This window comes from Varroa destructor, unplaced genomic scaffold (genome assembly GCF_002443255.2).
Source record: "Varroa destructor unplaced genomic scaffold, Vdes_3.0 BEIS01000002.1, whole genome shotgun sequence".
Taxonomy (NCBI): Eukaryota; Metazoa; Arthropoda; class Arachnida; order Mesostigmata; family Varroidae; genus Varroa; species Varroa destructor.
Genome location: NW_019211455.1, coordinates 18,283,756 through 18,305,453, shown reverse-complemented (window position 1 = coordinate 18,305,453; position 21,698 = coordinate 18,283,756). Strand labels below are relative to the sequence as shown.

The 21,698-nt window shown below is 48.2% G+C and overlaps 1 long non-coding RNA gene across 2 annotated transcripts in view; it reads right to left on the bottom strand.

The window, feature by feature from the left end:
* The window catches only part of LOC147757468 (uncharacterized), a 116,679-nt gene that overhangs the window by 59,539 nt on the left and 35,442 nt on the right, over positions 1-21,698 (bottom strand). Inside the window, exons 2-3 of one of the 2 annotated variants that reach the window (XR_015321832.1) lie at positions 17,867-18,027; positions 3,043-3,161 (exon numbers count right to left, since the gene is read on the bottom strand). This is a non-coding gene — a long non-coding RNA (uncharacterized LOC147757468). Of the gene's footprint in view, positions 1-3,042; positions 3,162-17,866; positions 18,028-21,698 lie in introns of those variants that run through there. The other variant, XR_015321831.1, reaches the window with a different exon arrangement.

Below are 21,698 nucleotides of genomic sequence, written 5' to 3'. Positions count from 1 at the left end.
AATGTAAGAGTTCATTTCTACGTTGGGTCGCTATGATAAAGGCGTGAGCAAGTAGTCCCTTCGCCGCCACTAGTTTGAGAGATCGTCATTGCATTGTTCGAACAGAGTTTCTGTACGATCCATGGTGTCCTCAATGAATAGCAAACCGGATCGTGGATGTAAGGGCAGGGCAATGGATGGAGAGCAAAGCAATAGATGAACGAAGGCAATGCAGAGAGGTGCCGACATCGGCATCCTAGCTACCGATTGGCCCAATCGCCACTAACCACGTCTTGGTGGTTTGCCGTTTGGGGGAAGAGGAACAGTGCGAAGATAAATTGATCGTAGTATCTTTCGCTAGCGTCCTACCACTCGGTTTAAAACGATCATGTTCAAAAGCCGCTAGCTGACTGAGTGTGCGTGCATGTATACATGTATGATATAACAGCGACTGAGTCATTGGGTTTAGTGGTAGGGCGTTGTTGCGACATAATGCCCCCTTCTGCTTAAATATGCCTCTGCATCCACCTGTCTGCGTCCCTCATCACTGATATGGACAACAAGAGATGTGCGTTAAGGTGACGCGCTAACCGAGTGACTATTCACAACCTCGAATTTTTCCCGAATGTCAGGTTTGCTCTAGATGCGTTTCGCCCGACTTTTCCCATTGGGAAACTTAGTCAGACGGTCGACCTCCGTCAGGCCTTGATGTTGCGCATACGAAGATAGAGATTAGGAAATATTGTCGCAGTGTAACTTTAGGTGAGAAAGAACTGTATGGTTATCGAACGGACCGACATGCAAGTTAAACAGAATCGCGGCACAGGAAACAAAATCCAAGCGAGAGATGATCACTATCTACTATTGCTGTGAATTTAACGATAGTCGCCGATACGGTACGACGAAAACGAGCAGCTCAACGAAAAAGGAGCGGAAGCTGAGTGCGAGTAGAGTATGAATTAGGATGGAAAAGGTGTTGATTGAGAGTACACTCACTTGTGTCACCACTTGCGTGGCCGCCCTATCTATCCAACCACGTATGCCTTTTGGCCCTGTCTTCTCGCCTCTGTCGATGTTCAAGGTGACATCCAAATTTGTCGCCTGACAAGCGCCAGACTCCCCAAATCAGGGAGCGCGATTCGCTGAACGTGTTGGAGCCAAAACAGGAATGACGGTTGAATTTCGTACCTGCTGTTAAACTTAACTGAACAATAACACAGAAGAAGCAAGCTCGAAATGATAAAGATCCCACTTCGAAAGTTCTCTTTGGCTTTCATCTGCGCTTTTCCTCAACTACGGGAAAGACAGGGGAGACAAAAACGGAAAATCCTGCCTGGTAACGGTAGCTGAACCGGTAGCCCACGAATGAAGAGACATGCGACAGCAGGCCAACTGACTACACGGAAATTGCATTGAGAACAGTCTACATTGAGGCTATATACTACCGACAGTTCTACCCAATCGCTTACTCAATGGTTGTACATGTATTACCACAAGCAATGAAAATCCGAGAGGTTTTTCCGCTTCTGAACTTTCTGTCGGGTTACAGTGGTGTCGATGTACATATGTGGTACACAGGTCAGTAGTACTTTGCGCAAAACCTAATGCAGTCTATCTAACAGTGACCATGATTACTTTCAATGCACTGACCAATGTATATAATCTCGTGACTGCTTAGTCGTCTGTTACGTGTCCTAGCATTGTCTCCCTGCTATCGTATAGTTCGTACTATGTTCGGCAAGACGCATGCTGCTGTCACCTACTCCATTCGACTACTCGTCGTCGCCTGACCGCCCTGCTTACTCTTGTATCGCTTTTAGCTGTCAGTAAAATCCGATGATAGACTTAGCGGCAAGTGGGAGCGAGGATCAACTAACCAGCACCCGAAGCCGAACCGGGTAACGAGGTGGCTGCGGCAAATTAAATCGACCTATTCACTTGCTTTCTCGAAGGATAGGACAGGATCATTGCCGAGCCAGCCGACTGCAGTAGGGTCAGCTCTATCTGCACTTGGCCTCAGTCGCATACGATGACATTGAAGGCATCGAAGAAACGTGGCTGGCTGTGTAGAGACCTTGCGGCATACAGGAGACGCCCACCCCTATTCATGCGGTAGCCACAAATACAGCATTGTTGTGATCTGTTCAGATCCTCCGACCTGCTGGCACAGGTTAGAGAGAAAGCGAGAAAATGAAAAGATGCCAGGCGAAAGAAAGGCCCTACCGGTACTTCCTAACGGCATTGTCAAGAAGCATGGCTGAGGCACAGTGGTAAAGCGGGATTCCCCTGCGGCACGTACTCACCCGGGCGCACTTCAATGCTTTTCTCTACAAGCGAAAAGGCTTCCATAGAGCGCCCAGAACGGGAAAAGTTGAACGTTTACACAATTACCTTCTAGTCCCTACCAAAGCAGAGGAACAGGCTGCAGGCTTTAGGATTACCCTACGTTGGTACAATGGTATGCCCACTTGGCCCTTGGGAACTACTGTCTATTTAGCGCCACGGAAGCATTGTTGAATCTTTTAAACGTGCAGAGAAGAGCTTGCTCTGCTTGTCTTGCAACGACAGAATTGCCATAACATGTTGGCAGGTGAACCGCGGGACTGTACCTTTAAAATAGGTGTACGAACACAGCATTGCACCCAGCTGTCAATTCGTATCGTGCCCGTGATACGGTGGCTACTCTGAATACAACCAGCTTTCGCTCTCCTTTTTGCAATAAGTGTAGTGTCATAACACCTGTGCTCAGTCGGTTTCTTGGGGACTCTGCTTCCTTTACGCACAGCGGTTGCTGAGATCTACGTGCGAGCGAGGCTGGCTAGATTTGCCACAGGCCACAATAGTAGCGGATCTCTGTCCTTTACCAACATTATCGCCCTTCCGTTCACCTCATTGGGCTCACTTTAGCGAATCGCGGTCGGCCTCATGGTCACTTAAGGATGGCAATGAGAAGAAAAAACAGCTGCGACGTCTGGCTATGGGAGTTTTATATGTTGGCTTTTTGCTTCGACGAACAGGATGTCCTGTGTGTCGAATAGCCGCTTCAGAGCTGTAGATGGTACTCACATGGTCTCAGGCGTCATGTCTGCGAAAGGCGGTGAGTGAAAGCTGACTCGTTGCAAAGGATACTTAGTTCAGTGTGAAGAAGCGCAATGCGCGGTCGCAAGTCTTTCTCGAGACTCCTGAAATCCAGAGGTTCAAGAAGATTCCTGATAGCAATAATGGTAGCAGCAGGCAACCTAATTGTTGTAGTAGTGGTGAATTCGGCGAACAGCATATGCACGTATAGTGGCTCAATGGCTGTCTATTAAGAGATGCTGTTGCTACTCTTTGATGAAGTTCTCTTTACCTACTGTCGCAATAGAGATACTTCAGATTGTTTGAATTAAGGGGTGAGCAATTGCCGACTACCAGTTGCTTACGACTACGCTATCGACTTGTTCTACAAGAAGAAGGCAGCGTAGAACGAAGGGCCGCCACGCAATCGGATCCATCCAAACAACACAGATGAAGGATACTCAGTAAAGCAACCAACCCTTTAGTTGTTGCTCGATGTGCAGACGCTGTGGTTCGCCAAGGCTTGAAGCCACAAAATGCTACTGAAAACGACGAATGTGTCCGACGAGAACAGCTCTATAGAAGAGATGAATTACTCGACCGAAGCTGCGGAACCGACAACACAGGCATGAAGTGGCGAGAAGCGGTCTTCTCGACGTCCGGCGCCACCCCGCCAATGGTGGTGATAGCGGCAGCAGTGGCTCAGTGGTTCTTCATCGAGAATGGATGAGGTCGGTTCCTCGCAGAGATGCCTTCACTGCGTCTACATCCCGTATAGGCAGCTTCGAAGCGACCCCCTACCTCTGAGCCCAGACAGACTTGGTCCTGCCTACAACCCATCGTGTCGGCACCCTAAAACCATCCCCTATCCATATCTTTTGCCTGCCTAGGTACGCGAAGGAAATAGAGGGCTTCAGGGATCGACGAAATGGCATAGATATGATGCTTCCTCTGCAAAGCATCTGCTGACAGTATTGCTCGCCGGCTTGTTCGTGTCCTCCCGACTGGTATCCAATATCGTCTCTACGATGGCGTTCTGCCGCTCTCCATAAGCGTTCTCGGCGCGTGCCTGCTCCGTTGGTAGGAATCGGGCTCGTCTACGCGTAGCATTGGTCTTCATGAGAAATTTTCCTTACCATACCATAGCCCAGTCAGCCCTGGCCGTCGCGCCTCAGTTAGGCAACAACGCCGGGGTGAACGAGCTAGCTATCGACGGTGGGCGATGGAAGCTTCGTGGCGTCCGTTCACTTTGGCCGCCTCTTATTTCTCAACAGTCCTCACCAATGTTCGGTTTTCTAGAGGAGGCATAGCTAGTGCTAACGCTGCTAGTGAGGAAACAGGCATAAGCAGGTGAAGAAACGGAGTGCGGAGAAAGAAAAAGGATCCGAAACTAACGAAAAAACGAGCCGAGTATGAGACTAGTGCTGGTGCTACTGTTGGTAAGCTGGCATTGCTAGTAGGAAGCGTCGTTCCCGCCAACTATGGCCGTGTCCCCACAACAGGGCGGACTGACACAGCATTCAGGATCAAGATCAGAAGACATTCTTTGTCTAATCAAGAATAATGAACGTGGCTTGGTAGGCCCTGCAAGCGGCCAGCCATTGGGTCTCGCCACGTTAGAGTACAGGACGAAGGTTAGGTTAGGAGCTAGAGGATAGCGGCCATGACCGATGCTGCAGCCGCTTCAACTGCACCCGCTGCCGGGCCACGGATCTGTAGGAAGACCAGGTCTGTATATGTATATCTGGGTGCCTGTGTGTGTCTAGGGGTCACCTGTGGGCGGGCTGCCAGGCCAGTTTTCGGGAGAAATCTTCCCACCGTTTTCGGCGTCTGCCGTTCGCCCGTTGAATGAGTGATAGAAAGATAACGACAGAAGGATAGAAAAAATCAAAGAAAGAATACTGCCTGGTGCTTCATGCGTCTTCCACTACCCAATATGGTTTGCACGACCAGCTATAACCCACTAGCAGCAATACGCAGTGAGCTTGTGTCTCGCTTAGATCCATCCGAAACTATCCTTTGCCTAAACTCCTGACACAACTGAAGGGAAGCGAGAATGAAAGGAAAGCAAAGCAAAGCCCCTCGCCCTCCTGTTCGCCTGGCAGCCAGCACTGACCAGCAAAGCATCCGCTTCTGATGCAATTTAGCTCCTCAGGCTTTCCCCGGCATCACCGCAATTCCCGCAACCCCATCATCCAAGCAGGTCCCCTAGCGGCCAGCGAAGAAATGGACTTCAGTAGGGGGCGCGAAGGCAAGCAACGAGTACGGCCATTCAGATGGACAATAAGAGAATCATTGTGTTAATGCGTCTTCCCTACAACCAGCAGCAGTAAGCACGCAGGCCACACAAACAAAGTGGTAGAGCAGGCACAGAGGAAGACAGACAGACTGCTTCCTAGCAGCAGCAACAGCAGGTAACGCCATCATTCGTAGAGCGCAGTAGTCTCACTCAATCTTAGTGTTGGTGGTAGAAGCTACAGTGGTCAAGGTGGTTGGTGGGCTTGTTGGCAATCGCTAGGCAGTTGCTTCTATTTGCCTAACCAAGAACAATAAGCAAACAGGGGGTACAAGAAGCCTACCCGCGCCCAAAGAGTCTTTTTCTCTCTTTTTTTTCGCCTATACGTCCACTGTGTCCAACAGGCATTACGTTGTTGGCCCTAAGAGAAAAGCGGCTACTGCGAGCTGACTTATCATGTCGGCCGTTTCAGTGCGGACGCCGAAAGATAAGCAGGTAGGCAAAATAGCCAAAATATTTACCTCGTTTTCTTTTATTTTAGGGAAAAACATAGTTTTATACCTCATAAGCTGCCAACCGTTGCCAGAAATACGGTTGAATCAAGCTGCAACTAACGGCCGCACAAAGTCGCTGTCAGTTTAAACAAGTACACTAGCAACAATAAGGCGAGAATTAACCCGCAAACGTATTTCTTACACAATTCTTATCGCGCGGAGCAGTCCACATTCTTTTTTCGCTAAGCAGAGTGGGTTACAGGGCTAACTACAGATAACATAATGGTTGAAACTAAATTAAAAAAATATGAATTACCCAGCCAAAGTCTAAATTCATGTTACGAGATTAATCTGTTTCTCAGCTAATGGCAGCTAACAAGACGACCGTTCGGCCCATCTGTTCAGTCTACAGGATGAAAGGGAGCTAGGCTCGGTTGAGATCTGCAGTAAAAGAAAAAATTGAAATAGAAGCCCACGCGAAAGAGGATGAAAAAGAAAACTGTTTGACGATCCACGTGCCGCAGAGCAACGGAGACATTGTAGAGATGAGGCGGAGAGAGTTTGTGTGGGTGTAAACGGAGACCAGGAGCCGGCTTCGCTTGCGTCAGACTACCAAAATCTATTGGAGCTTCTGCTGTTGTTGTTATAACTGCAGTCGTTGGTGGTGTTTCCTCGTCACAGTAGGTACACCTAGGGAACAGAATGCGGCCAGCTACAAACGAAGTGTGGAACTAAGGGAAATTGTGGATTGAGGGGCTTGTAGAAAGCTCACATGGGCATCAAAGGCAAGCAACATTGCCAACATCAGCAACATACTGCAGATTGAAACTGAGTCAAGCAAAAGCAGCAGCAGGCAGTCCGCAAGTCCGCATCGACTGAAACAACTTCGCAATGCCCCACGCAGTGCCTTGTAGTCCTGTCTCTCTATGGCTCTGCGGGGGCCTTTACTGACAGATATTAAAATTTGGGTGGAGCTCAAAGAGAAGAACAGCACATCTACGGCACAGGGAAATATACATACTCACACACACATCCACCTACACAAAGTGGTGTTCACTCCCTGCCTCGATTCTCCAACATCGTACGTCCCCTTTGGTTAGTTTCCTGAATGAAGTCTGTCGCGCTTACTTACGTTGACTTCATAGAACTTCTACGATCACACCTTGCGTTAGCGCAGCCCGATACTCGGATGGCACTACGTACATATAAAGGACGCTACTTGTGGTGGCAGCTCAATAAAGTACAAACAAAGAAAAAATAGCTAGCCAAAAATACAGACATACGTAGAGGTTTATGTATGGAGGATCCATTCGGATTTAGGCTCCCTTCCCCTGTTTACATGAATAGAAACATACGGTTGTGTGTAAAGAGCCGTTAGTGCCGCCACGGCCGAGCTCTCTTTATCTGCCCCATTTACATCCAGATGAGAAGGGTACTCACCACTTCCATAGGCCGACGGGCGGGGTATCTCAAAGCAGCTGTTCTGTAATCGTCATTCACTCGAGCGAAAGCTATGGATATGCGGACGCTCGTGGTAAAAAGTGCCGGCTTTCCCCTACAAGAATAGAATAAAACAAAATATCTCAAGGCGCTTAACGACTAGTCGCGTCGCTAATGGTTATGTAGGTCGGTGTGGGACAGTGGCTCATGCCGGTGCATCAACATCTGCGGGAGATTCTGTATATATATTTTTTCCGTTAGTCCTGAAGGACCCGCCTATGAGCGATCATATTAACCGTCCATGACCACTGAGTGTCCAGCTATGTATCATTGCTTTCATCGCGGTGAATGGTGCATCCGAGACCCTCCTGCTGCAGTGATGAGCAGGTGGATCGTTGGCTCCGAAAAAAATTGTTGCCACATAAGCGGACAGAAGCGGCTACCCCTATCGGTGCTACCTTTGCTGCTGCCGATGCTGGTTCTGCTGTTCTTCCTATGCATGTATGTTAGCTAGCGGAGGCTACGAGCTGACGGCAGCGATGAATGAACGGGCTTCACTATTAATCCAGTGTAATTGCAAGCTGTGAGATAAGAGCTCACAAGCCGCGGCCCGTCTAACTTGTTTGGTGGATCGGCCATTCGCCCGCTCCATCGCCGTTTGCTAAACCCGGCAGAGAACGATGGAAGAAGGCGGGACAACCTGGTTCTTGGCCGGCGAGCAAGGGGCAACGAATGGAGCACAAAGACGAACCAATAGCGAAGGCGTGTGTAAAGCCAAAGCCGGGCTGAGGATGAAACAGGCAAGAAAATACCGGACTAGACTGTATAAAAAATCGCGCTACTTCCCCCACCTCATTGAAGTCCAGCGCCTTACCGGTCCCCTTCCATCCCATCTGGCGAGGTCCAGTCCGCTTGCTCAGCTTCGGCGGGCTGAATCCTCGCTTGAGAGATGAGTTCAGGGACTGAAGTCCAGCCGTCCCTCACTAAAGAGAAACACGAGCAAAAACGAAAAAAAAAAACCAGTGTCTTTATGAAGAGTTGAAAGAGTCCACTCTATTTCTACTATCACTACGGGTGCCTTTTAGCCCCCTTCTTTTCTTTTCTGTACACCTGTCACCCCTCAACCATTCCGTGAAACCCCAAGTGAACGAAAAAGTTTCTTTCTCGCAATAGCAGTTTCAGTCGCATATGCTTTACATGGGAAAATGTAGCGATTGCAACTTAGTGTTGGACATGTATTGAGAATTACACTTATCTAGTATGTTACTTAGCCGGTTAAATAGCATTACACTGTCATAGAAGGGGCTACAAATGGTAGTGTCTCTGGTATTACTCGGATAAATAGGTAATGCAATTTGAAGTCTCAGCAGCAGGCATATGACCATAAGCTTTGGGCTACAAATTCGTTGTTTCGTAACTGCAGTGTTAGTACGCTAACTATAGCCGATATACCAATTGTACCAGCACCCTCGCTGCATACGCAATGGCTGTGCCATAAATTTGTACCTTTGGTTACATATTTGTCCTCACTGGGCTGCCGCAATGCAACACGATTGTGCCATAATAAATCATATAGGTAAACGCATGTTTAGGCGACTATACCTATTACAGATATTTAATATCTTGCCGCGTGGATCACGGGAGCCTTGCACATCGCTAGTGCCGATGAGGTGGAAGGCTTTCCAGTGCTTAGGACCCAGTGTCATTCCTGCGGTGACTGACCAACACCAAATATCAGGGCATGGTGTCGGACCAGCATAAACAACCTGCATTGCAAGCAAATCTACTATGTTGCTTGTCAAAACCAATAGGTCTAGCTCAGCAACAACAAGCCAAACTAAAAAGATGTGAAAAAGCCTCGTCGGTCTAATCTGACTAGCTCTATTGATCGTGCGGTGCTTAGCAACGTTAACCACGTAAGCAATCTGCAAGTCGTTGTCTAGACAATGTTAAAAGGTCAGATTCACAAACATCTACAGCTAGCAGTTACCCCTGACGTGGATCAGTGCTAATTTTGGGCTGTCGGCCTGGTGGGGTGGCGAAAGAGAGTGCAGAGATTCGTTTAGGTCGTCGTTGCGGCCTGAAGGGCTGGGGGAAAGTTTCGATTCGCACAGCATAACACTACACGGAACAGCGGGCAAGGGACGGCATGAAGACTTGGGTGCCTGATATTCGCAGTTCATTTGCTGTTACCACTCGACGCCCCTCGATCGTAAAATATGCTCGTCGTCGCACCGCTAGCATGTACAAGTAATCGTCATATTTCGCCGCAATAGCGGTTACGATACAATCACACACATACACATCCAGACAAACTGACTCACCGGTTCTGACCGCCGCATGCTCGTACACAGGTACACGCATCGATATCTCGAATGGAAAGCGTCTAGTCAGTCGAATAACAGCAAACTGCGTTCGGAAACTCGTGGCTCTTGAACAGAGTCAACGTTCAATCGACGGTTCAATGCTTAACACTGGACCCGAGGAGTCGACCCTTCGCTGCTTTAGTCCATTGAGTCCCTCCAATAGTGCTGAGTGGGTGATCATAAAGTCATAAAGAGAGAACCAAATGCCAGTTGAATCCTCGTGTCATGCTGCTAGCACGGTTCGTATAGCCCCCCTCTTCGCCTGTTGGACCTCGTCAGTTCGCTGTTACCATTGACGGTGGCAGCAGCAGTGGGTTACTATCCCAATGCATCGTCTGCGCTAGTCACCCCCTGCTCTGCGACGAAGTAACGACAAGCCAGGGAGAATTGCCGGTCACTGGTTTCTGCTTGTTGGGTAAGTGGGGATTCTCTGCTGAACGTCTGAATCGACTGACTAGATTAACTGTTAGTAGCGTTATTGAAGGTGTCGTTGGATCATCTTGCTTCAGCCTTTTCTGTGCCGACATCCGGGGTCCCACTCTACTGCGGATATCACTCGTGTTAGCGAAAAGCGTGTTTGTGTAATCATGGAAGTAATGCACAGCTTTGCATACGAGGCCCTCCACCCATCTACTATACAGACCCCCACCTGTTCGTTTTTGAAGCGCACCTTTCACGTGGCGAGCGATAGCTGAAATGCCTGCGGCACCAAACAAGAATAACAACAACAACTGATGTGCGAGTCAACTGTGGCAAGGATATAGCAACGCTCCTGCTGCACAATGTAGGCAAGAGGCCGGATAGCGCGCAGGGGTAGGAAACGTTTTATTCATTTATTCAACTCAGACACAGCCCCGTAACGCAGGAGCGCGGGCGACCACGACCCTACGAGACTCAGTTTACAGCGAAGGCTACCGCAAAGGCCAATAACGCTCGAAAAGCAGTATCAGTGAAAGGAAAAGAGGAAACTTGTCTACCTTGAGCCAGCGCTATACTCGTCTACTGCTGCTCGATCTTCTCCCTCGATCTTCGCTCGCCGTGTTCAGCTCCCTTCTCAGCAGGCCAGCGCTAGTTTTCTTTGCGCTGTCGAGATCGCAGCTGGTGCGACGTCCTCTTTGAATCGGCGAGTGGTAAGCGTGATAACAGAACAATTTTCACTGCAGGTGGTTGTGGCTAAGGCTGCAGTACCTGGAGCGGCCAGCGATTTGGCAGCCAATGTTTGTTCTATTTGAACCCGCCAAAGGAACGCCAATAACAAAAGTAGCAAAAGGAGAAGTTAGAGCAACTGAGCAGTTCGAGTTCTACTGAAGTCTGAAAGGGCACAGGAGAAGTATCCACACGGAAAAGTCTGTATCTAGTGCCGATCACTGGCAACATTTGCCACATACGCTCCATCGCAACTGGATCATGTCTGCCCGAACCACCAGCGCTGTATTTATATTTTCATTAATGCTGAAATATGTAGGCTTCTTGCTGCTTTCGTTCAGCGCAAATACCCACCACAAGCAGCAGCGCATGATGCGGTGGGTAAGAAGAGGCGGTAAAAGCAACTTTTGCCATGGCGTCGACTTCTTTTAGAGGCGTTCATCCTGATAAAACTGTTGCACAGCCGTTAGCTTATCCGTTCTTGGCCGAGCTCGATTCGTTGCTCTATTATCAAAGGCTGCCTTCCAAATAAACATGCAACGAAGAAAACAACTTACTTCCTTGCCAGATTGGCGATCCTGACTCTAGTAACTTTTGCGTCCCAGTTGCGTTATTGACGATGCTTAGAAACAGGCGACGACCGGCGCCAACCAGATGAATGCAAACACGTCATGCACGATTAGTATATGTAATACTGTGCATATAGCAGAGAAAGAGTTTCGTACTACATTCTTCTGGTACATTTACCAAAAAACAACGCATCATTGCGGGAAAACCTGTGTTCGCTTGCTTTAGGTAACAACGTAGAAGGCAAGGTAAGAGCAGAACAAGAGGGCAAAGTAAGAGCAAAACAGCTAGCATTTGACTGTGCTTCTGGAAGCGCGTTTACGTATCCCTAAAGTCGCTGGCTTCATTTCGTTTCAGCCTCTTGACGACGGACACTAGGAAGGACGCAAATTGGACAGCTAAAACTTATCGAGGATTTGCGTTGCTCGGCTCAACCCTACCTGATAGTATACTTAGCAGCAAATCCAGCCCAGCCTTTTGGGTGATCAGAATGGCCCAAATAGCACTGAAAACGTAGGACGACCTTTTGAACGCCACAGTCCGACTGGTCCCGCCTTACCAGGACTTCGATACAGCTGTTCCTTGATGTTCCTGACACTGTTAATATGACAGGACCATGCTGCCGAACCCCTGACTCGTCCGACTGCGCAAGCTGCAACCGCTTCTTTTCAGGCGGCCTCGTTTTTTGTTGATGCGACCCGAACATTGTCTAGGTCTCGTTCTTGCCTTTCAAACTTTGTTTTTTATTTATTACTTGTATTTTCCGTCCAGCAAAAAAAACGAAGGAACGGACAAGATGGCGCATTCCTTACGACCAATATGGGTATTGCCGAACGTCGACTCCCAGACCAACTCAACACGACGCTATCGATTTTTTCAAGTGTAACAGAATCTTTGCCACGCAAGACGGTTGCCGTGTTCGGTTGAATTCGCATTTTGTGACATAGCTAAGGAATGGTTTGTGCCTAGCAGCTTCAGGTGGCCACTGAGCAGGTAGCCGACATATTATGGCTGCAAAGATCCTCTTATCAGCAGTTCGTGGTGAAAAATCATCGGCATGAACATTGCGCAACAAAAGAAAATGCCAGCACGATGCTCTTCCCACGAATCAAGTGAAGGGAATTCTGCCTATTTTGTTATTTACTCAGCTAAATTCGGTAGAAGCCGATGGTGCAGTAATCGGTAGAAGTCAAGCGGGCAGGGCGGGCGCTGAATATGAGCGCTAGACGAAGGAAGAAGTCGCTTACCAAAGATAGCCAGAGAGGTCGCGCGGAATTGAAAGAGTGACAAGCAACTAAGGGCCAAAGAAAAATGTTGTAGCTTGGTAGAGGATGAACTAACCAGCCTCCGAGACCTCCGACCGCCGCTGCTATTGCTTCTGCCTTCGAACGAACGAGGATGACGTGCTGGAGAGCTGCTGCTAATATCTTATCCTGTTGCCCCCGAAGTCTGTTCGAAACTAGGCTCTGTTCACCGCTCGGTGCTAAGAAGCATCTGTGCCCCACGAATCTTCTGACCCCCAAAGCCCCCGGCTTCGGGTCCTTTTCCCTAAAACCGAGGTAATCGGAGCACCCTCAGCTTAGCTAACGGCAGGCAAGGCAAACTAGCCGAGTGAGCGCTGGCTGGTGCTCATTCATCCTGCTCAGGCCAGTACAGCCGAACATCGTTCCACCGGGACGTTCTAGAAGGACCTACCGCCACCGACGGGGACTTCGGGGGACTGCTGTCGCCGTCGAAGCAGAGGAAGACTCCTGCCTGCCCGCTAACGCTCCTATAATACTCAATACACCATACAGAAGCTAGGACTATAACTATTACTTGGACTGTCGTTTTTCAAGAGAGATCAGGTCTCTAAGGAAGTCAGAGAGCGAGCGCGGAGGCTCGGCTGTTACAGGCAGGATTGCTACTTGTAAGCAGAAATTCGTCATTAAAGTAGAGATGCCGGCAGGAGAAAGGTAGCTTTACTCATGTTAGGTAGTTTGGGCGGGTCGAGTTGTTCGTTTGGATCTCACAACGCCAGGAGAAAGAGCTCACGAGAAAAAAATACGACACATAATATCCGAATCTTACTGGCTGGCCCGCCTTGTATTGACGTTAATGAAATCTGACGTCCATAAGTTCTATTAAATATTATACTTTACTTTTGTAATAGTTTTGTAGACTGCATTAGGCCTCAATAAATATATACGAGACGTTTGCATTTGCCCATACGTCTAGATGGTTGGTAATCAGCCAATAACCGGTTGTTGATAAATAGATTTATTATAAGCTTTTTGAAATATTATGTAGACTCTGGAATTAAGTTAAAACTGGCGATTGACGAGTTCTAGCTTAGTTCCCTGAGAAATGCTGATGACTGATAATACCTATCGGAACAACAGAGCGTGAATCTTGATGCTAACCGTTACCGCTCAGGCAAAAAGACGTAAGACTGGATCTATTTTGTACTTTAGAAATAACGTGTGCCATTATCGTGTGCCTATAAGTTTAATAAACTTAGAAGGACGTGGTTGTCCAAGTCTAAATCTGGACGTAGATACATTTTGCTTCGCACTGGAAACCAGCCTTCCGAAGCAATGCTTAACGGCTTATCTACGGGACGTAAAATTTGAAATTGACTTATATATGATATGCTTTGCCTGTCGAGGATCTTTTTGAGCGAAAGAGATAGTATTGTTTCTACCCATGAAATGGATGCATACATCTGCACTATAAGAAAACTGTAACGAAGTGGACGGTTAGACAAATGAATAGTTTTTACGTACACCCACATATAGAGCTTCATGCGTACGTCCCTAACGTGGGCAACAGACAGTGGTCAGTCTCCACGTGCACATACGCCTTGGGACGTCATACCTCTATGCCGGGTCACATAATGAATCCGGAATGGCAAGACGGAGCAAAAGGAAAAAAATGCTTTCATATAGACTATTGGACCTTGATTACCACGTTCATTACAGCACACTTACCACAATAACAATAAGAGTCAACGAGTCCGGTGTCGACTGCCAATGTTAGCTCAGATAATACGAACAGACGGATAGGTAGGGAGTTCTGTCACAACAGTATGCCCTTTCCGCGTTGTGCACCGTAGGTATCATCTTCAGCGATTTGCTGACTGTTATTGTCACGGCCACCGACGCCGTTGTCAACCTGTGGGCAGCGACGATCGACCGTTCGTCGCCGTTAGCGAATTCGTCATCTTCATGCCCAACATCCCCAACAATCATCTTCCCTCGCATTAACACCATTGAAAGGCGATGATAACAATTATGTGCCAACGTGAGACAGGTGACGCTTAGCAGCAATACTGGCATGCCCGCATGCGGTCCAACACGCATCCAGCGTTGAAACTCTAATAGGCAGTTATAGTCTGCATGTGATAGTAGTATAAACGGCAGACGTCATCACATAGACTCGCCTTGACCAGGTTATTTGGCTAGCGCGCGTAGACTCAATGCAAAAATGTTGATGGGACAGGAGAAACAAAAAGAAAAAGGCACAGAAGAGTAGAGGGAACGAGAATAGAAATAAATACCACCGCTACCAAAGCGATGATACGGCGAAAAGTCGCGTCCTTAGCGTCATATCATAATATCCTACCGTTCCCCTTTCCTTCGATTTTTACTTCTCTCTCCTTTTCACACATAGTGCCTCACGTCTGTTCCGTACCGGAAATACACAAAAGCGATAGAGTAGCCAGCGTACATGCACAGCTCGACGGTAGATCGTGTGTATCTTGTAGCTGCGTACTTCTCTTGGCGGCAGCATCCCTAGTTAACAGAAGCGCTCGACTAGTTCGAACCATCTTTCGCTGTGTATCTAAAGGTGTCGGCAAATAGTCCCTGCTTTCTTTGGTAAGGCAACGTACCGTACACCGTTTGTTCGTCCGTTTCATAAGCTCAGCTTGGCCTGTCTCTTCCCCGATATTAAAACGCACGAAGCGGTGTTACGATACCCCGACCACGTGCCGCATGTCGTTCAGCCAACAACCGACACTTACCTACTGTCTCTATGGTACCGTGTAAGGCTTGTGTAAGGCACTGAACGCACAGATCCACTTTTCGTTCGGTAGGGACTAAAGTGGTTTCCCTTATTCCTAAGAAATATCTTGTGGGTGCGGATAACTATGAGAAGATCTGTAGCTGGATATGAGAGAGTGATAAAGGATTTGAGTAGTAAATACACAGCACGTTGAGCATCGAGCACTAGCACATGTATAGTAAGTACAGAGGGTGCACCTGTAGTGCTGAAGATGATACCGAGCACCCTTAGATACAGCCTGCTGCAGATAGATGGCCAGCAATAACTGCCATGCTTGTGATTGCCTTCGAAGAAGACAGTGACACACCAAGTGAACCCTACCACGTTAGGACATCGATTCAGCCAGTCGTTCACTCATCGGTTCTCTTGGTCGCCAGTCGGCTCATACACACACACACAGACGGGTATAGTACTACTTGTCTGTAAGCGTTCATTTATTCAAGCGGATCTGCCTCTAAGCAGGCATCCTGTGTAAATTCTGCGCTACAAGCAAACGCCTACATTACTGTTCGTAACGATGGTGACAAAGACTGCAATGATGGCAACGACTACGATGATGATGACGGCTCAACTTAGCTACGAACAAGCCACTACGGACAAAGAGGAACTATCGGAGTCCGCCGACCCAAGCTACGGTGAGCCCACACGGCAGGAAGCAAAGCCCTTACATATCGCAAGGGACACAACAATAAAGCTATGGAATCACGGAGTAGCTGACATACCACATGAGAGCATAGGCAAAAGCGAAAGGGCGGGCTTCCCAGCAGTACCTCAGGTATTAGTATACCTAGGATAAAGGCTGGGTGGACACGGGTAAAGAGTAGATCGTGGGTAGCCCCAACCACGCTTCGACCAGCCCTTCGCTGTCGATGCCACTATGTCAGATTGTGCAGACAACTGCATAGATCTTAAATCTTCCTTCAGAATAAAAATTCCCCAAAACAGCAAGGGGAGCGGTTCGTTTACCTGTTCGCTGCTGTTCCTACGATCTTTGCTATTCCTGCCGGAGGGTAGCGTATACGGATGGTGCTGCCCAATTTTCTCGCAAAGCGCATTTTCCTGCTTCTCGTAGGTCGTCCCGGAAGGCAAAACTGACTGCCAGTAGAGACTTTGCCTAGGAAACGAACGGCACATCGATGGTAAATTCTGAATTATGGGCGTCGGGATTAAAAGAGTAAGGTGACAACCTCCGGGGACCAGGACAAGTTGAACCGGCATCGGGGATTGGTCACCCCAGTGCGAGGTGGTGGCCGTCATGGCCGTAGAGCTCGACGGCAAAACTATGAGGTCCTCCTCGAGGACAATGGATCAGAAAACCTTGAGGAGCTCTGTTCGGCTCGAACAGATAGTGATGGCAACATACCAAGGAGATCTCTTTGCCGACGATCGTAGTCGAAACTACACTAGCTATGGGGCAATGAGTATTGGGTCAGGGCCTTTCTCGACGACCGAAACAGACACAACTGAGGCGCCTCGACAAGAGCGCCTCGGGAACTAGATATATTACCCACACTCTGTCGCTGTTGAGCTGGATGCGAAGGAATACACCTAAGGTGAGATGAACACGAATCGCAAGAGGATCCCAGGCCTTTGACAACCGAGACGACAGACTTTGGTTTGGCAACAAATGAAAGCCAGCCACTCAGCCAACCGATATGTTAGAGTATATGGAGAATAGGACCGAACCTTTTCGATAGGACTGTGTAAGGTAGTCGAAGCTAGTAAATAGATGTTTTCAATCAAACATTAATGTAATCAGTTTTGTTTGCCGATTACCTTTGTATGCCTTTTCAACATGCTTCTGCTTGTCTCATAGTCGATTGTCCGATAATTCAGTAACAAAATACCCATGCCATCCTTTCTAAAATGGTTTTGCGTCTTATTAGTTGTTATCGGAGCATTACGTTGCTTCTTGGATTTTCATGAGTTAAGAAAATCCAGCACCTGTGAACCACCTGTTGAATGCGTCTGTGCCTACTAGAGCCTATAGTCAACTGTTCTGAGGCCTGGGGGGCACACTTCATTTACGCGAATCTGCTGAATGTGATCATCGCGTGGCTTTATAACTAATGAAAATAGCATCAACAAATTGCCTTCTTGAGCAAAGTTCAGGGTTTTAGCAGTAACCTGTACACTGCGCTTCTTTCGTACGTGATATTCAAACGGCTCCTCGAAGCTGTGTTCGCCGGCAAGGAAATAACATAACAGGGCTCGAAACTTCAACAGATGCTGACAAATGCTGAAGTCGAACGTTACAGTGTGCCAGGTGTTGTAAATTATTGTATTAGCGAAGGTATATTAAGAGAAACGCATGTTTTTTTTTTTTGTTGGTTTGTTCGATTCTGGTCATGCAGGTCGGTCTGCAGGTGGGCATGTAACAATTCTCGGCAGAAGGTCGCTTTGTGCGTGTGAAGTATCGATCATTCGGACGAAACTACGTAATTGTTATTAAATTCGTTTCGATACCATGCGCTTGTCACAAGTATACGAGGTACTGGGTCTAATAGAATATATTATGTAATATCTATCTAACTCACCTTGTTCAGTTTATGTTATGGCGATGTTGGATTATGGTGTGTGGTATTTTTCTGATCGATTAAGGACACAGCCTGTCATATCAACTTCATTGAACAGTAGACAAACGGAACTCACAACACTGTGTTTATTTATGCGTTCGTAGATACCGTATTGATGACACCTGTAACGAAATATAGTTTGCGTTGAGGCAATGTACATGATATATTTTATAATGCTTCATAAAATGCTTGTTTACATCATAAGCCGTATACAGTTTTTGTGTCTGAAATAAATTAAGAGATAAAAAAAAAAACTAAGTAACTAGGTTTCTACAAGTTTGTTCTACTTAAAATTAGTCGTTATCAGTGAGTCAAGTGGTAGATATCTCTCTGGCGTAAACTTTCTCCTTGTCAAAGATTGGGCCGCGACCTACTACTAATAAATAAGTACTTGGAAAGCGAGTTTGGTCCATTTTGAATATTATTGCAAACGAATATTACTCGCTTTTCACTATTATACTCTCGTATGCCTCGTACGATACACGAGATTTAGACTTAGACAATGCTAACATATGCTGTCCAGCATGTGAGGCTATACAAGTAGATCTAAACAGAGCTAAAGGACAGAGCTATGATTGTTGTAGCCTTCACGAACGAATCGAAGAGAATAGAGAATGCTGTGCAAGCCAAGAGGCTTGTCTAGGGCAACCTTCTGCTTCCACGCCCTTGGCCTTACTTTCCATCCCCTTTGTGCCGCGGAATCCTTTCATCTCGGGCTGCCCCTTCCCCTCGTGCTTAGATGACGACGAAAGGAACGAGAATGAAAGACGCCGAAGACCCCGGAAGGGCGAAAGTGAAGCAAACCAAGGGCGAGTCAAGGATAAAAGACGGACGACACTGAAGCCGCCGCGACGAGCCGGCAAAGGAGGACTAGAGCTGTGCGTCCCAAGTCGACGGAGTGAGTTACGAAGCCATTCGTGAACACTAGCGTCCGTAGCGGCAATGACTACAGCGGCCAACCGGAGGAGAATCGAGTCACCCCCGTTGCATAGTGGGAACACGTGAACGGGAGAAAAAGACGGAAAAGTTACGAAACAACGCCGGAGCCTTGCGCTATGCGAAATATAAAGGAGCTTTCCGTTCAGTTCAGGTCGAGGGGTAGGGCGAAGAAGCCGGCCGGTGGAAAGAATAGGGGAAGGTGCACCGGAAAGGGAGCGCTCCGGAGGATGAGTTCGCGCAAGAAGACAACGAAATAGTCATAAGAGTAGTGGTAGTCGGAGGGGGTAGAGAGGAAGACGGAGATAGCAAGATAAGGTGCCAGATAGTTCGTGGGCTGAAGGAAGCGAACCAGCCCCAGCCGTATACGAAGAAAAGGAGATCCATCAAGTCCAATTTTGATCTTTGCCGACTCCCTCGACCTACCGACTTTTCTCCACCATTCCCGCTCCGGCTTCGTCCCTTAAAGAATCACCCGACCTCTTCCTGTAGTCGGCAGTCGTCGTTGTCCGTGAAGACCCACGACCTCGGCACTCCTCCGGCCTCTGCCTGTGCTCTCTTTCATCAACTTTCGCTGAGCCACCGGCTTTCCCTGAGCTTTGGCTTACCAAGCGGCACAACCAAGACGTCTTGTCGTTTCGTAGCAACGACTTCGCTGCCACAGCCCTCCGCGCCGCCATCGTAGCCAACACCGAAAAGAAATAGGGGATTCGTACAGGTGAAGAAAGAAGACTTACACAAGCTGAAGAAGCAGCAGCCGTCAACGGCGATGCTACCCCCGAAGTTTGCGGGCTTGTCGCTCTTTCTTTAATATACCGAGTCCGCCTCTGTGGCGCTGATTCCATGCCAGTCTCGCGGTGGATGCTCGTGGTGCCGCGGAAAAGGGAAAAGACCTGGAGGGACACCTCTGAGGGCGGGAATCAAGAGGGAGCAGCTTCTGCTGAGCGAACGCGGCTTCAATGGAAAAAGCGAAATGACAGGCGAAACGTACACCTACCCATCCTATAGACTCCGTAGTCTTCATGCATAGCCAGCCGTTAGAGAAGCAAAGCCACTGTCGTTGTGACGGTGATGCGGTATGGGCCTAACGCGGGTTCGTGGAAGACAAGTTCGTGGGCGCGCACGAGGGTGCGATGCCTATGCACACTGTCTCCTGTTACTTGTTGTCTGTGTATATATGTGTGGAAGGCTCGCGAATCAGCAAGCCAAGAACATAGCCAACGGTCTACTTGCCGACAACTACGCAAAATGAGCATTTAAGTCAGGGCCCAGCAGCCATCAACGAAGTCTACTGTATGCAACAGCACTAAGCCCGACGCCCGTCTCCGGGCCGGTAGGTGAAGCCTGGCCTTTGTCAAACACCGCGGTGCAGCTGGTCTGGCTTTTTTTCTTACCGACAGCCCTTGCAGACAAGTCACACATAAAGGGGCACACACAGAGATGGAGGTGGCGTTGAGGATGGGGATGCTTGGCATTGAAGGCGCTCATAGAAGGAATGGAGGCATGGTGCGCAGGGTGGGCGTCCATTGCCCTCTGTTAGCCAGCGTTCGCTAGTGGCCCGCCACCAGCAAGTGGCAACCGATCGATATCACCTCTATGAAATAGGTGAAACAGCACGAATTAATCACATGTTTCCCTTGTTGGTGGAACATGTGGGATGTACATCGCGTCTTGTCGCGTTTTGCGCTATTGTTGTACTGTGAAATCGAGGTACTGTGATAGTACTTGCATTTTTCGAATCGTGCGTCCTTATGAACAAGTGCCGTGAATGATTCGGCTAGACAGACAAAACGAAAAGAGTTGAATTGACACATCGAAGCCAGGTTAGCTTAGACATCAGTCTGGGCTAGCCTAGTCACGATTGTGAGAGTTCCCTTGCACGCGGTTGGTTTGTCTTTTGACAATGAGAGGGGCTAACCATGACGTAACGGTTAGCGACGACAACTGAAGATTGATGGAAGGCCGATGATTTTGGAAAAAAAAATAGAAGAGAAAAAACCAGCATAGGGAACACTTTTTATCCGTCAAACTGGCAAGTGAATCAATGAGTTGGTCAACTGAGTTCGTTTATTTCAATTCCAAGATTGATTGGCAAAACAGGAAACAAGTGCATAGCGAGTTCCGCTCAGAAAAACGCAGCTTCTCAATTAGGCTCACCCATGTGATCAGACCACCTTGATACTCGTATAGAAAGAAGGTCAACTAGAAAGAGGGTTCCTTCGAGAAAAATAACAGCGAAGAGAGAAAGACTCATCATCGTCAGTGTCAGCAGCAGCAGCAACAAGAACAACAACGAAACAGTAGCAGGGGAGCCGCTGAACACCGGCGAATTTATAGTACCCTTTTTTATCGTAGAAGAAACGCATCACGACTTCGATTTTTACAGCTCCTCCGTAGCAACGCTAATACAACGATAGAACTATTCAAATACATACACACACACACACGCGTTGTTATTCCTGGTGGTAATATAATACTAGTGGTGAACGTCGTCGTCTCTGTGTCGGCGGTGACAGTGGTCGTTTTTGTCAACGAACAATCTTCGTCTTTCAGTCAGCGCTTGAACGCATAGCCCCTACGCCAATCCGCGCTGACGACTGCCGTGTACCTACGAACTCGTTCGAAAGCTCCCCCCTCCCCGGGCCTTCATCGCCGTTGATGAAGTTGTCGGTTTCGAATTACTACAATCACCAGGGCTACCAGCGTCGGCGAGGTCCAATGATTTGAGTTCACGGTCTGTGCTCCTTTAATGGATAATACTATGGAAGACCTGGTTAGTAGAGGACTACGCATGTCGATATGAGTAGTTGAGTACGTCCGAGCACCTATGCAGAGAAAGCTGTTAGAATGGACGATC